Source organism: Euwallacea similis, chromosome 7 (genome assembly GCF_039881205.1).
Source record: "Euwallacea similis isolate ESF13 chromosome 7, ESF131.1, whole genome shotgun sequence".
NCBI classification, from domain to species: domain Eukaryota; kingdom Metazoa; phylum Arthropoda; class Insecta; order Coleoptera; family Curculionidae; genus Euwallacea; species Euwallacea similis.
Genome location: NC_089615.1, coordinates 4779128 through 4794085, shown reverse-complemented (window position 1 = coordinate 4794085; position 14958 = coordinate 4779128). Strand labels below are relative to the sequence as shown.

Below are 14958 nucleotides of genomic sequence, written 5' to 3'. Positions count from 1 at the left end.
GTTCGTTATCTTAAAGGGTTCTCCGAGCTCCTTATTGTCCTATGTGCACTAGTGACTCGTGAAGGAGTACTGAAGACGAAAGTTTTATACCACTTTGCAGTGGTTATACTGCTCATGGTTCTGCTCGTGATGTAACCCATTTTTATCTGATATTAATTTTTTTTCCACATACCGTAGTTTCCGCTCTGTGCTCGTAGTTTTAATCTCACGGGTCCATAGTTTTCTTCCCACGAAATTGAGAGTCCCCTGTTGCGTGTCCGTAGTTCTGTTGCGATGCAGATGCCGATCGGTTTACACACTGAACCTATACAAATATTGAGTTTCCGAGTCACTTGATTTTGTCACCTTTTTCTAGGTTTTAGATCATACTAAAACTCCTCCCTCGGGTCATCCCTGGCATTTCACTGCTTCCTTCTTAACCCATTTTCAGGTAACCTGCAGGTTTAACCCACGGATATCTGCAATTTTTAACTTCACTTTCATAGGGCTCTACCGGCTTGGTGACCACTATGCGCACCCGCAGTTTTTGCTCTACGTTCCCCTAGTTTCCTTGTTACGCGCCCGCAGTTTTTGATTTACGTTCCCATAGTTTCTTCACTACGCGTCCGCAGTTTTTGCTTTACGTTTCCACAGTTTCCTCGCTATTCGCCTGTAGTTTTCGCTTTCCGTTCCCATAGTTTCCTCCCTACGCGCTCACAGTTTTTGTACTACGTTCCCATATTTCTTCTCTACGTGCTCGCAGTTTTCCTTTCACGGCGAATGTTCCTTGACTACGTCCCCGTAGCTCTCCCACCCCACATTTGACAGCCTCTACGAATTGAAATTGCATGTTCTGAACTCCGTTATCTTTTGGGTTTTCATGTACTATACAGTTTAATCTGTTTTAAAAATGAGAGTTATTTTTCCTTCTGACAATAATCATTACTTAGATAAACGTGTGATTCATAAAACCAATTCCCTACCGACATAAACAAGAATTAAAACCCCTAAAGCGGGCCAGTGGACTCGTTTTAAAGAGGAGAAGAGTGATTCATCAGTGGTGAATTCGGATGAAGGTTAAATTGTTTTTGTCCTCATAACACTACTTGCGACCCGCTGCGTGCGGAGAAAAATGCTCATTGTTGTGTCCGATTTTTCGATTAATGACCCCCATCATTAATCGTTTTGTCTCACTGCAATTTTAAAGATTGTTCTGGTTTCACTGGAACACCGGACATTTGCACTTTGGATTTATTAACGTCTGAAAGCTATGCAGTGAGGAACAAAATTTGAAAAGTTCTTATAGTTATAAAATATTACTTATCATAAAGTCTTATTGTGGCATACAGTGTAATATTTTCATTATAACAACGTCTGCTTTTGTTGGTTTTATGGCCGCGTATCTGGATGGTTCAACGTTTATATCCTAATGCACATTCTATTACTCGTAAACACTCTCAAAAACCAAGACTTCCTAGGCCAGAAGAAACTAATGGGAAATTCGATGAATCGTAACGGAAAGCAGACAAGACAATCTCGTTTTCACATCTCGTTAACATTGACATTAAAAAGCTAATTCTTGGTCAATAAATCTACTTTTTGTCTATTGCAAAAGACACTGAGAGTGACGGGAAAATTGCTTGGATATTGGATTAGTGGTCAAAGAATTTTTTTCGGGTTTGTTAGATTGTTCGCGAGGTTTAGTGGAAGCGTTTTAATCTGAGAATCGGCATTTTAGCTACGTACGAAGAAGTGGTTTGCAACATTTTCGCATTGTTAGAGCAATAGAATAAACCGCAGATGTCAGCTCGCAAGTGACTATTACAAACAAAGCCAATAAAGTTAATAGCCCCCAAATATATCCAACGGATTTGGAAGGTAATACAAGGCATAAGCTGCAATTGCCACTGCACTATATACAAAAGTACATATTATTCCAGTTACCACTAGGAGGGGAGGTGTAGATTATTGCGTTTAGAATCCAGTTGGAAATCCCTCCGACTGTTTATCTTCAGTTAATAATTTGGCGTCTTTAACTCGGTCCTTAACAAAATAGTTCTCGGATTTTTCTAAATAAAGAACAATTTCGAGGTTTATAATTTCAATTTGCGATACGTAGGCCTTTCTCCCACATCATCCTGAAATCCCAGATTCGAAACAGGCTACGGCAAGCTGTTGGGATTGTACGCCCATATGGTCCAACGTGTATTGTGCAAGGATATATATAGAGAGGAAATGTTAGCAGGGCCATTACTTCGTTTGCCGTATTCCACATTCCCCTTTGTATATGAATAATTCAGACGCGTTCAAGCAATTAATAACTATTTTATGGCAAAAAGGCGCATCTCTTATTTGATATTGATGATAGAAATAATTATGTCGGTATTGGAAGAAGATTGCAGCAGGCTATAAAGGCAACATTAAGGTTTAATCGATATCCGATTAGTGGGATGTGTATGGGAAGCTTGTCCCGAGTTAAGAGCCCATTTGCACGCATTACACGGTTTTAAATTTTAGACCCACTTATTGACATTAAGTCGCGGAGCAAACTCGATTTATAGCCGATTTCGAATAATTTGAAATCTGAGCAGGCCATCTCGACTTTGCGCTGATAAGTATTTAATAATTCCGCTTTTTATAGCGAGTAATGCCCCACTTCTTTTCAGCAAAAACGACGTTTCCGAGATTTTCAGCTAGGTTCAGGCTAGGAGTTGAGTCGAATGGGATTATTCTGATATATTTTAAAATAACATTATTGTTCATGGTCGTATAATAATTGGTCATTTTACATCAGTTTGTAAACACCTGATAAGGTTCATTAACCCTTATAGTTTAACAAATCTGTCGAGCGTGCATGACGAGCTCATTTTTCACGCTCGATAGCATTTGTTTTTTAGAACACACTCCATTAGTAATAAATCCGAAATACCCCAATACCTCGCAAATATTTCTCATATGCATAATGGCTGCCAGAGTATTTAGTAGGTCTTAAATTTTAAGCTTTAATTTCGGCGTGGCGACGCGATGATGTAGCACCAAGCGTGAAACGGCAATATATCATAGATTTTGTTGTTAATTATTTAATGATTTTAAGCTCATAAAGCCCGACCTAAACCAGTCAAAAACATTTGTGACACCTGTGAGATGGAAGGGGAACTTAAACACTTAGAAAGAGTCTTTGGTTTGAACGGATATAGCAAGAATTCAATAGAGCAATTTGTCCCCGTGATGCTCATCCACAAGAAAAATAAAAAGAAATTTAAGAAGAAAAAGGGTATTGGATTTGTCTATCGTATATACACAGAGTCGCAGATTGGGTCGACAGGATACCTAATGGAAACACACAATATCAAAACCGTTTTAAAACCCAGTCTGGGAGAATCCACTAAAGTTTGAGACCGCCCAAGGACAAACGTGATCCCTTGTCAGCACCAGAAGTTTACAGTTTTAATTTTAAAATATTTGATACTCTAATCAGAAATATTCGAGTTGCTAGAAATTTCCTGAAAATCCCTCATTAGGCCGAATCAGATTACTTTAATAATGCACGAAAATTCGTGTTCAGGTCCGTATGATTCGCACAATCGCTTAACATAATTGTTAAATCTCTTAAAGTGGGTGCGATTTATTCCAAATTTCTTGGAATTTCTGGATCAGAATTCCTGAACATTCTTGTCCCACTCAGCCCAGATTGCCTCGAAATCTTCGAAATTCCCATTCTGATGGAACCGAATTACTTAAAACTTGTGGAAAGTTTTTATTTAAATTGAATTCAAATCGATTCTTTGGTGGTATTTGAGTGTTTATAAAGAAACAGAACATCTCTACTACGATCAGCTTTAGACCTTGAAATGAAGCGAAGGAGGAAATCGTTAATGTTCAACCTGGGAAATGGGACAACGTGAGATATGTGTAGCTGGCAGAGTCATAAAAGTAGGAAGGTCTGAGGCAACCAATATACAGCCACTCTTTGTTTTGATGAAATCACATTTAGTGTTTTATCAAATTGATAAAAATACATCCAAGAGGACAATGTATGGTTTTTGATAATTTCACATGCACTTCACGTTTTTGAATGGGAATTTTCTGCTATTTGCATGAACAGTTAACTTAACGTCAACAGTTTTTCGTATGCCTGAAGCTCGATAATTCCCAATAAGACTGTGAAGATAAGCCTCCATATCAACATTTATTCCAGCAAAACCTCGGGTATTATTAATTACAAAGCGCCAATTAGACATGACAGTCTTTACAATTTATGGGTGTTCTATTCGATATTCTCGGGTTTAAAATATTATACAGCGCGTCAATTTGAAAACGATCCACCCTCGATGTTTTCGTCCTTATAGAAAATATTATAATGTGTTGAAACGTTCAAAATGCTGACCATTATTTTCTAAATAGTAATAAATTCTATTTTCACATTCCACTCAACTACAAATGATTATTTTGGTTTTTTACTTTCTTTATTTGCATTTGTAAATATATTTACTTCAATATTTTACTTGTAGAAAAAACAGTAAGAATATGACTGTTCGATTAACAAAAAAAACGATGAAATTTTTTGGTTTTTGTTAAATTATTATTTATTGTTGCAAATTTTATTTCGCGAGCTAGGGGCTGGTGATAGCGTTTTACAAGATTTTCTTTATTTTAATCAGATGTAGTTTCACCAAATTATTTTCTTCCTGTTAGACAGTCGTTACACCATAAGTTTACTGGCAAATAGATTGGTCGAATAGGGTCAATGAAGTGGCCATCGTGATCGCCCGATTTAACACCTCTGGATTTTTTTTTACTGAGGGCATCTTAAATTTGTTGTTTATAAAACCCAGTCTCAAGATTTGAGAGGATCGAAGAGAAAAAGTACAGCTATGTGTATAGAAATTCAAATAGAAGTTTTTGTGGATGTTAAAGTAGAGTTTGAAAACAGATTTTGTTACTGTTTGGAAAATAATGAACAGCACTTTGACCACTTAAAACGCTAATAAATAATTATTTTGCAATACAGTTGATACCTAAGCTTGTTTACGGTTTAGACATGATTTTTTGAAAACCTCTTTATCAAAAAAAAAAAACGATACATTTGGAAAGGTAATTGAAAGACCTTTCAAATGGGATATAACTCAACCCCCATTCCCATTTAAGATTTTAGCGATTGCTTCCGCCTCCGCTAGAACGTGCATGCAATTTAATAGAAAAGCAACTTAAAGAATGTCCCCCTTGAAAATAAAGTCGACGTGTTTTTGCATATTTACATATTTTCTATAAGGACCGAAGTATCGAGGGTGGTTCGTTTTCAAATTGATACGCTATACTTATTATCCTATATTTCTGACTACCCACAATTCGTTGGCTAAAATTAAAGTTCTAGTCTTAATGCTGTTAATCAAGGTTAAGAAGAGTCAATGCCATCTGTACTAAAAGCCATCCCACTCGAAATGCTAAGCAGGACCCCAATATCAGTTAATGGGAAGGCGTGTCTCAGAATCAGCTCAATTCCCTTTTCACAAGCATACTAATGGTGTAATGATCCAGTAGGACCGAACGATTTAGCCAGACAGTGGTTTTTATACAAGCAAGGGCCCGGCTCTCAAGACAACCCGAATTGAAGAGGTCAAAGAAGGGTCAAAAACACTTAATAAATTGAAAACTTGTCCTTGCACGTGATGTTATTAAGTTAGCTATTTAGGAACACCTGCAATTAACTCAAAGCTCCCAGCTTTATTCTCGGTCAGGCACTCAAAATGACAGGGTGATATGCTAATTAGTCCGAAAAACAATTAATGACCCTTTTCAGTTTTGGGAGAGAGGGCAATGTTAATATCGCCAACTGGATTCGTAATCTCGCGATACGCTGCTGTTAACCAGCGAAGGTTTTGAGGGCGGCAAAAAATGCCAAATCAATGCAAGTAGCTGCAGAAATGCCGCCCTTGCAGTTTGATCTTTGTTTTAGCACAGTTTAGCTTTATTAAAGATGCAAACAGTCGTGTTCTGTGTTAAACAGTATCGCTACCGCTAAGTTTTCATTTTGCATAAACTTCCAGAGATACGTATCGAAATGGATGATTTCCATTAACAAGTTCATTCGTAGGCCTAAATAGGGTGATTTGTGTCAGTATTGTGTTAGGTACAGTTAGCGAACTGATTTGAGTATGACGCTGATTGCACGAAATTAGCCAGGCATGTCAATAACCACAGACATGACTAACAGGGATTTATGAAATGTCAGGATTATTGCTAGAAATTTGTCTAGTCAGATATTATGTTATAACTAGGAGGATATCTTGAAAATAAACACATGCTCTAAAGTTTGAAACGTTGAGAATTACTATACGTATATCCCTCGTATTTTAAAAAATGTAAATTTCAACTGGTTTTTGATTCAAGAAGGACGCTGGTTTGGAAAGGTTCCAGGAAGACAATCCCGACTGGAAATATGTCGGCCTCGTGTCCCTTTTGAGGTGGGAAGTGTTATGTTTTGAGATGGAATTATGAAAGGAACAAGTACTCTTTTAGTGGTCCTGGATCGAAAGATCTGCGGTATTGTTTACATCGAAAAGATTTTACATTCAATTGTGCGTTTATTTCGAGAAACAGTAGGTGAAGAGTTTCTGTTTATGAATGATCCTTATCGAACAACTGCAGTACAAAATTATCTTGAAGAGGAAGGTATACAAAGATTACCATGGCCTGTCGATTCTCCCGATATGAACTGCATAGAACATGTCTGAAATATATTAAAAAGTCGCATTAGGAGAAGGAATAATCCACCTCTTACCCTATGGAAACCTTAAGACACTGCACGTGACGAATGGGGAAAAATCCTATAAGAACATATTGACCATTTGATTGACAGCACACTAAATCGTTCGCAGGCATGCATGTAGCTCCGTGGAAGTAATACAGACTATTATTTTTTTATAAATTGACATTTTCTTCTTGAAATAAATTTAATTTAAAGTAATGTAAAATTGTTCGTATGTAATAAATAAATTTTTTACAAATTGTTTATTTAGTTTAAACTTTTATTTTGCTTATTGTTTGCCCCTTGTTTATGTAAATAAAAAAATAAATCGATAAATACTATTAAATCACTGAAAAAAATTGATATTGCAAACTTTTGCACATGTGTATATGCGAAGCGTCAAAAAAAATGTTTCTAGTACAGAGACAATAGTGGATAGTTTGTGTAAGGAAGTACTGTTCGCACCTTTAACACTTGTGAGTGATGGATGGACCTATTCTTCGATATTTTTCTGTAATGAAGAGGAAAATTGAAACGGTGAAAATTGATTCAACCGTTTTGGAACAAATAAAAACTTTCATAAAGAACACATTTTTCTCGTAAAATGGAAAATAAAAAATGTTCTTCGATTGGTAACCTTGTCCGGGTATATATTGTAGAGCTAGAATAAAACAGTACATAGCTTTTAAAGACTTTACTATTTTTCAAAGTATTCTTCATGAAGATCAATGCATTTTTGTATGCGGTGGGACTATTTCTGAAAGCAGTGCTCCCATTCATTTGTTGGTACAGTAAAAATGAAGTTTTTGAAGGGGTCGGTTGCTTCTTCTGGCAACTGCAACCTTTGACTAGGCAGTCCGTTTTTGATTTTTAGAAAGGTAAAGAAATCGTTGGGGTTTAGGTCGGAATTGTACGGAGGATGGTCTAACGATACGTACGAAACAGGGGATGTTTCTTTATTCAAGGATGTAAACCTTCTTCTGATCCGTTGTGCGTTTTACGCACAAATTATTATTATATATTTTTAAATAACAGGTGTAATTTTTTACCTTGCGCTTAATTAATGTAACTACGGCTTGTTGCCGTGAGCGGCCAGGTGTAAAAACATTGTACGGCTCTAAATTACCTCCCTCCTGTTAACTTTTTAATAAAGAATAATTTTTAAAAAATTCAAAAGCAGCATTAAACAGGACAAAAAAATGTTATCTTTTGATGTTGATTTATTTTTTTAAATGTCGCTTATGTCACTGGTAGAGTAAAGTGACCAATTTTTTAAAGTTGAAACATGGGTCAAGTGACACCTCAAATTAAAGGTATTACATTCAATAGTATATTGCGATTGAAAATCTATTGACTAGCTTTTGAGAAAAACTGCTATAAATTTGGAAAAAAATGCAATGCAACTCAGTTAAACAGTACATAAACAATAAAAAAATTTGTTTGTTGATAACAAAATGAATTTGTTTTCGATTTTGTGCTCACAGACAGTCTTTGGTTGTATTTATTTATTTTTGTAACCAAAGACTATTTGTCAGTACAAAATCGAACATAAACGAATTTCTTATCAACCAACAAGTTTTTTCATTGTTTACTAATTAACTCAGTTTGTATTGCATTTTGTATGATTTTTCTGTTGTGAATCGCACTATACCATTGAATGTAGTTTTGAAAGATCTTAAATTTGAGGTGTTACTTGACCTATATTCCAATTTAAAAATATCGGCCATTTTGCTCTACCGTAGATCTAAGCAACATCTAAAAAAAGAAATAAATCCCAAAAGACAATGTTTTTGTGCTATTTAATGGTGTTTTTAAATTAAAAAAAAAAAAATTCGTTAAAAAGTTAAGGGGGGGGAGTGACAATTTAGAGCTACACGGTATATTGTCCGTTGATCATAGAATCATTGTTTCCGTCATAGAAGCTAAGGCGTAAAGTCCTAATTAAATAACTATCGAATAAAACGTGATTCCCGATGTCAAAATTGAATGAAATAATGTAAAACTTCGAAAAAGTGGCTAGTAAAAATAAATAAAAAATTGAAAAAATAAATTTATTTGATGGAGTAGCAGGAAAGTCGAACAAACATGCGAGACTGAGTCGTAAATTACTTGAGAGTTTTAGAAAATGCTTCCATGCTATCATAACACCTTTTTCATAAGAACTAAATCAATTATGTTAGATCTACGAGCACGAACGGGAAAGTGAGCCGCAACAGAATGTCCATATCATAATGACATGGAGGTACTTTTTAAGATGTTATAAGCGATGAGAAGATGCTCTAAATTAAGAAACACAGACTTTAAGTCATTTGGTTTTAATCAGTTTTCCACGAGTATAATGACGTCCCACTATTGTCTATAGTGATAATGAATTGAGCCACGGTTCTTTAAGATATGCCTCATATCCTTTTACAGAAAAAAATCAAATTCTTGACACAGCCATAGAATCGTATGTAGCTTTCAAAAGCACTTACATTCGAGGTAGAAAACTTTGTCGTGGATTATTATATTTCTTTTGATAATAAACATGCTACAACAGCACAGTTAGAGAATAGATTTGCACGTGCGAGTATTACGTAATATTTCACTGCCACATCCGCAGAGACACATTTGAAAGACGAAAACGAGATGAGCATGTCAGGGAAATGCCAGCTGAAGAGCACTTTCACATTTTGGACTATTTAGGAACAATGCCATTTTACCTTGAACAATACTAATTGTGTCAAGTCCTATTAGATTAGGGCAGGGCGTTGTTCATTTTGGAGACGAGTTGGCTGTCTTAAATTATTTCGTCGAAGTTTCATTATTTAATGTATACAAATGCAAAATTCCTTGAGGAAATACCGAGCTCGAAATGTTTCCCTTAACGCGTGTCTATCCCTAATGAATGTCCTTGCAGGGGTGTTGCAAACCCATGAAGGAATTTTTAACCCAGTCGCTTCAGAATTAAAATCCCAGGGGTGCAACTTTCTGGAAATATACGCCTTTGCGTATTTTCTCGAAAAAAATCTGTGTATTTGCGAAAGCAACGTAGTATTGGTTAGTTGTGGAAGCCGATCTGGCCCTCTCACCACTATCAAAGAGTTATTAAAATTATTAATTGGAAGAGCGGCAAAGTGAATAGCACTCAAAGGATGAGAATTTTCGCAAGTCGACAGACTCATATTCTACTGATTTATTGGAATATTTAAGGTGGGCTTAAATTATATGTGTAAACATCGGATTTGAGCTATAGCAAGCAGCATTAATAATTTTACCCTCGGTTGGAGTTTCTGATAGATGAATGTACTGGATGGTTCTTTTAAGATTCGAATTTCTCACGCAAAATTTTTAGATATTTATGAGAACAACACTTCAAAATGGTTTCCGACGCTACAGGGTGAGCGCAGAAAAGGGGCGTGGACATATTTTTTTATACGCCCCATAAAAAAAAAAAATTAATGGGAGTGTTGTGACTCATCCCGAAATCCACAAATACCCTGTACATTTTTTAATTACGTGAATCTTAGGTTTTTTATTGCAGTAGACAAGACTTTGCTTGATTCACGAGAAATACGTTCTAAGCAGTCTTTCTTTTATTTTTTGGGAGTAATGCCTCACGCACCAGCAGGTGTTGTTGAAGCGCCGGAATTGCACACTATTTCTTGTGGAGCCTTGTTCCCAAAAAATAAAAGAAAGAATTGATTGACGGTGTTATTAACAAATAAGTTACAACATGCTTGGTAGCTCTTTCGTCGTTGTCTCTGTGCCAAAAAAGATCTACATAGGTCTACAATAACACAAAAAAGACCCGCACAGCGAATTTCCAACAAAGTAGCCCCTTGCATGAAACAACCGACAAAACCACCCTGCACAAGGCATTTCAGCCCCTTATCTCCGACAAACCCTGTATTTATTCAAAAACAACTCGGTTTCAAGTTCGACTTTCCATTAACATCCCCCTTTCACCTTCCTCGGATACATTTCCGCCTCCGGCAGGCATTCGACATTCTTTCGCCGCCGACCAGCGACCGCTCTCTGAATGAACGTTGTCAACAGGTTTGGCGGCACTGGGGGGGCGGCAAATTCCAAAAACTCGTACGCACGATGCGGTCGACGGCGGCGATGTGACGCTCCTTCTTCGGAGCGCAGATTCACCAAGTTGCTGCAGCCTCTGGAAGTTCTCTTCTTCGGCGGAGTTTGGTAGTTAACACCGCAACTTTGCACGCGAAACACTGATATTGCATTTAGTTCGGTATTAATGGTTATGATGATTACTGATGATTGACTCTGCGAAGACTTAGATATTTTGGTAAAGTTGTTAAAACTTTAAACTGTAGTTTTGAGAAGGTGTCACAATAAGATTTGTGGGGTAATAGATTTCACAGGTTAGTAATGGAGTTTTTCATTTAGAAATTAGGAAGTTTGTCGTGGTTGAAAATTATTATAAATTAATATTAAAAAAATAATTTTTCAACTTAATGATTGACTTTGGCTTCTATTCTTCAATGGTTACTTCAGAAGTTTTACCAAATAGCTGGAATTGGTAACCAACTGCTGGTATCCAATACAATTATAGCTGAAAATTTGGTGTTTTCCATTTGACATTAAAATATTTCGGATAACTCACAAATTGAGCAAATATCATATGGGCTCTCAAATGTTTTATTATTCTCCACACATGGTATCCATTTAAAGGTATTATTTGATTTAATGCGAAACTAAATTTTGATTATTTTTTTGAGGCTGCTCTAGGTTAATTTGAAAAAAAAAGGAAACATTTTAGAATTCATTTTTAAAAAATTACTTTGACCACTTGTATTCTTTCACGTGTTACCATCCCTTCCTTTGTGTCCATTAGACCCTGAAAATATTGGCCTGGGTGAGATGTCTTCTAACTATGATTTGTTATGAGTAAAGAAAAAACAATAGAAGAGTTCGTGTTGAAATTGTTTCCTTCCATTTTTCGTAAAATAAATGGAGAAAATTTATACGTCTACATTCCCACGTTAATTTTAATTTTTTTTTATAGAACTTGCTTCGAATGAGCTCTTTATTTCTAAGGTTATAGAGTGAATTTCAAAATTCACAATATTTGATGAAATCTCTGATTATAATACGTATGGTAGGCGATGACCTTTCCTAGTTTTCGAAAACTAGAATTCCAAAATTGTTATTTTTCTTGTAGAATTCGATTTTAAAGATTCACCTCAAGAAGGTCAATCTTTATTATTTATTTCTGAATTGAGTTCTCAGTTTCGAGAATTATTAAAGACATTTCAGGTAATAAAATTCCACATAACGCAGTGTTGTAGATAATTTTCAAAAAGAATTATTATTTTCCAAAATTTTCATAGATGTTTCACAAAGTTTGTTAGAATCTTTTCAAAATTATATTTCCTTCTGTAAAATCTATCTCGTCAGATTTGCTTTAAGTGCGTTTCTATGTATTTGGGAATAATTCAGTTATAATGAAAAAAATTAAATTTTAAGGATAATTGAGAAATTTCGGGCAAACAAAATACTATGGAACATAGTGGTGCAGCTGGTTTACAAAGATTGGTACCTTCTAACTTTCTAAAACCCTAATTTTATTCTTCCTGTAGAAATAACCTCTTGGCTCTCACTTAAAATACGCCCCTGTTTATTCCGGAACTAAGTTCATAATTAATTATCATTAATTTAAAGGATCATTGAGAAACTCTTGGAACTTAAATTCCCATGCTAGATAGTGGGGTAGTTTACGAAGATTTTTTTTTTAATCCTAAATTTCTAATTTCCCTTTTTGTAAAATTTACCTTGCTGCATTGTCTTCAGTACGCCCCTGTTTATCCCCAAATCCCGTACTCAACCTCAAAAGTCATAGAAGAAATTTAAGTTAAAAAGTTATAAAACCTAACACGAGATAGTGGCGTAGATGATTTTGAAAGGCAGTTATTTGATTTTCAAAAATTATACGTAACCATAGCGGAATGGAAATAAATGCCGATAGAATTATTCTTCATTAGTCATCTTCTTGTATCTATTCTTTTACGAGTATAATAATTAGGTCTTATCTTCAAAAGATCTTTCGGGTTGATTTAGAAACTACCACATTAAAAATACACTGTTTCGGTTTAAATTTTTCAGAGAAACGATAAAACCTGAAGTTTGAAACCAGGTATAAGTTTTTGATGAAATTCTCTAAAACTTTCTCTATGAATCGGCTCTGTCCCTCCTGCGGTAACCGAAATCCTCATGCATGCAGAACCAACTTGGGACGCACGGTATTTTTGAGACTGGTTTCATCTACGGATCCTATTTTTAGGGAGTTGAGTCCTTAATTTTCAGGATTTTTAGGGAAGTTGCAAGCTTCAACATCCTGCACATGAAACATGGAAACTGGAGGAGGTTGCGAAAGAGGGAAACAATGAAGGAAGGGAGGTATCTCACGAAATTGGCGGAAAGGTCTAGTAAAGAACATAAAGATGAGACACTATGGAGGAAAGACTGACGTACTGGGTTATTTATTAAATACATATTGTCAGGCCTTTCTGCTTTTTATCTTTAGAGTTAAACAAAATAGGAATTCTTGACTGTTTTGAGTGCTATTGCTCCTCTGTGCGGTTCCTTTTCCTCTTTGCTCCTCTTTAAGTTTCTTTTAGTTGAGTCCACTTCACCACTTGCCTTTAAAATACATCAAATATCTACACCAATTACCATAATTTTTAGTTTCCGATTTGGAAACTGACCCATAAATATCAGGAAAGACTTTTCCATTTCCCTCTAATTGCCCGAGTGCATGTTAAAATACCACACAGATTAGTTTGTGCAAAGCATATAAATTTGGTTGATTTAAGAATATTCGCGTTGACTTTTAGCTGGAAGTTAGAGAATAATGGAGACTCGTGCCTAATCTCCTTGGCCACCGAGAGTAGACTCAGTGCCAAATTAGGGTTTGCCTTTAATTATTTAAGCTCAGCTGGTTGGAAATTGCATACTCCGGTAGGTAATTTGGGTTTTTTAATCTACAAAATGAGGGTTTTGGGTTTTGTCAGCTTAGGTTTTTCTAAATATGTTCTGACCAATTTCGCGAACAAAGGTGGGGGAAAAGGGTGCTTTTGAACGAAGACACGCTGCCCTAAAATTGCAACTTTAGCAATTTACCCGCTTTAAATACTCCATTTCGTTTATGGACTCCTTGCCAGCTTTCAGCTTGGGTATCTAATTTACGTGCTTTATGTTAGTTTGAGTTTTAGAGCGGGATTTTCGCACTAGAAACTTCTATAATTTTAATAATTATCACTTCATAAACGGATTAATTTTCTCAGAAAGAAGCTATATTTGCAGCCACATCGATGAAGGATATTGTTTTTCACCGAAAATATCTAGTTTTACAGTGAAACCTAATAATTCTGCAATGTCAATAAAAATGGGAAAGTAATAATGAAACTGGCAGACTTGCGGTAATTTGAAGTATTCCGATTCAAGGTAAAAATGTGAATTAAAGTTCTGAAGCATGCGAAATGGTTTGAGAAAGTTTGGATGCAATTAATCCTCCTTTCGTAGGCGTTTTAAATCCCATTTTAAGCTATTGTACCTTACGAACCAATGCTAGTTTTTAAACTACACAGGATGTTTTGCAAAACGAGGCCCATCCGCTAACCACAGATTTTTGGAACACGAAGAAATCTAAGGGTAGCGAATTGGATTCATATGTTCCAAAGTTTTCAGATATACGGGGTGTTCAAATTTAATTAAATATTTTCTTTTCTCACAATTTCTACAGTACAGAGACCAAAACAAATGTTCTTGAGAAAATTTTATTTTTGCCTTCTTATTGTTTTTAGAAATAAATGGTTTCTTCACTGCAATCCTTCCTACCAAACTCATTTCACACAACCGACGTCTTACAGTTCGATCGCTTATAGCAATGTTGGTATTGTTACAAATTTCCTTCTGAATAACCCTAGATGGCTTTCGAGGATCGCCAGTTGATATTTTTTTGATTTGTCGATCTGTAGTAACGTTTGTTTTTCTTGGACGTTCAGATTTTAAACAATTTTTTACATCTGCGAAACCCTTAAATTTGTTAAGGATTTTGGAGACAGCCCCTTGATTAATTTTCAAAGTTTTTGGATTTTTTTTTTGTTGTAACTACGACGGGACATTTCAACTATTGCATTTCGAGAATCCCCAGAAAAATACTTTTTCTTTGTCATAGCACGTATAAAATTCACCATACAATCAAGCTGAATAATTGATAATACTCC

At 35.6% G+C, this 14958-nt stretch overlaps 1 protein-coding gene across 2 annotated transcripts in view; it reads left to right on the top strand.

Annotated features, from left to right (window-relative positions):
• The first annotated feature begins 10956 nt into the window (after positions 1–10956).
• Positions 10957–14958, top strand: part of Nos (Nitric oxide synthase) — a 78229-nt gene continuing 74227 nt past the window's right edge. For both annotated transcript variants that reach the window (XM_066392002.1, XM_066392004.1), the window contains exon 1: positions 10957–11094. The gene's annotated coding sequence lies outside the window, so the exon portion shown is untranslated. The remainder of the gene's footprint in view (positions 11095–14958) is intronic.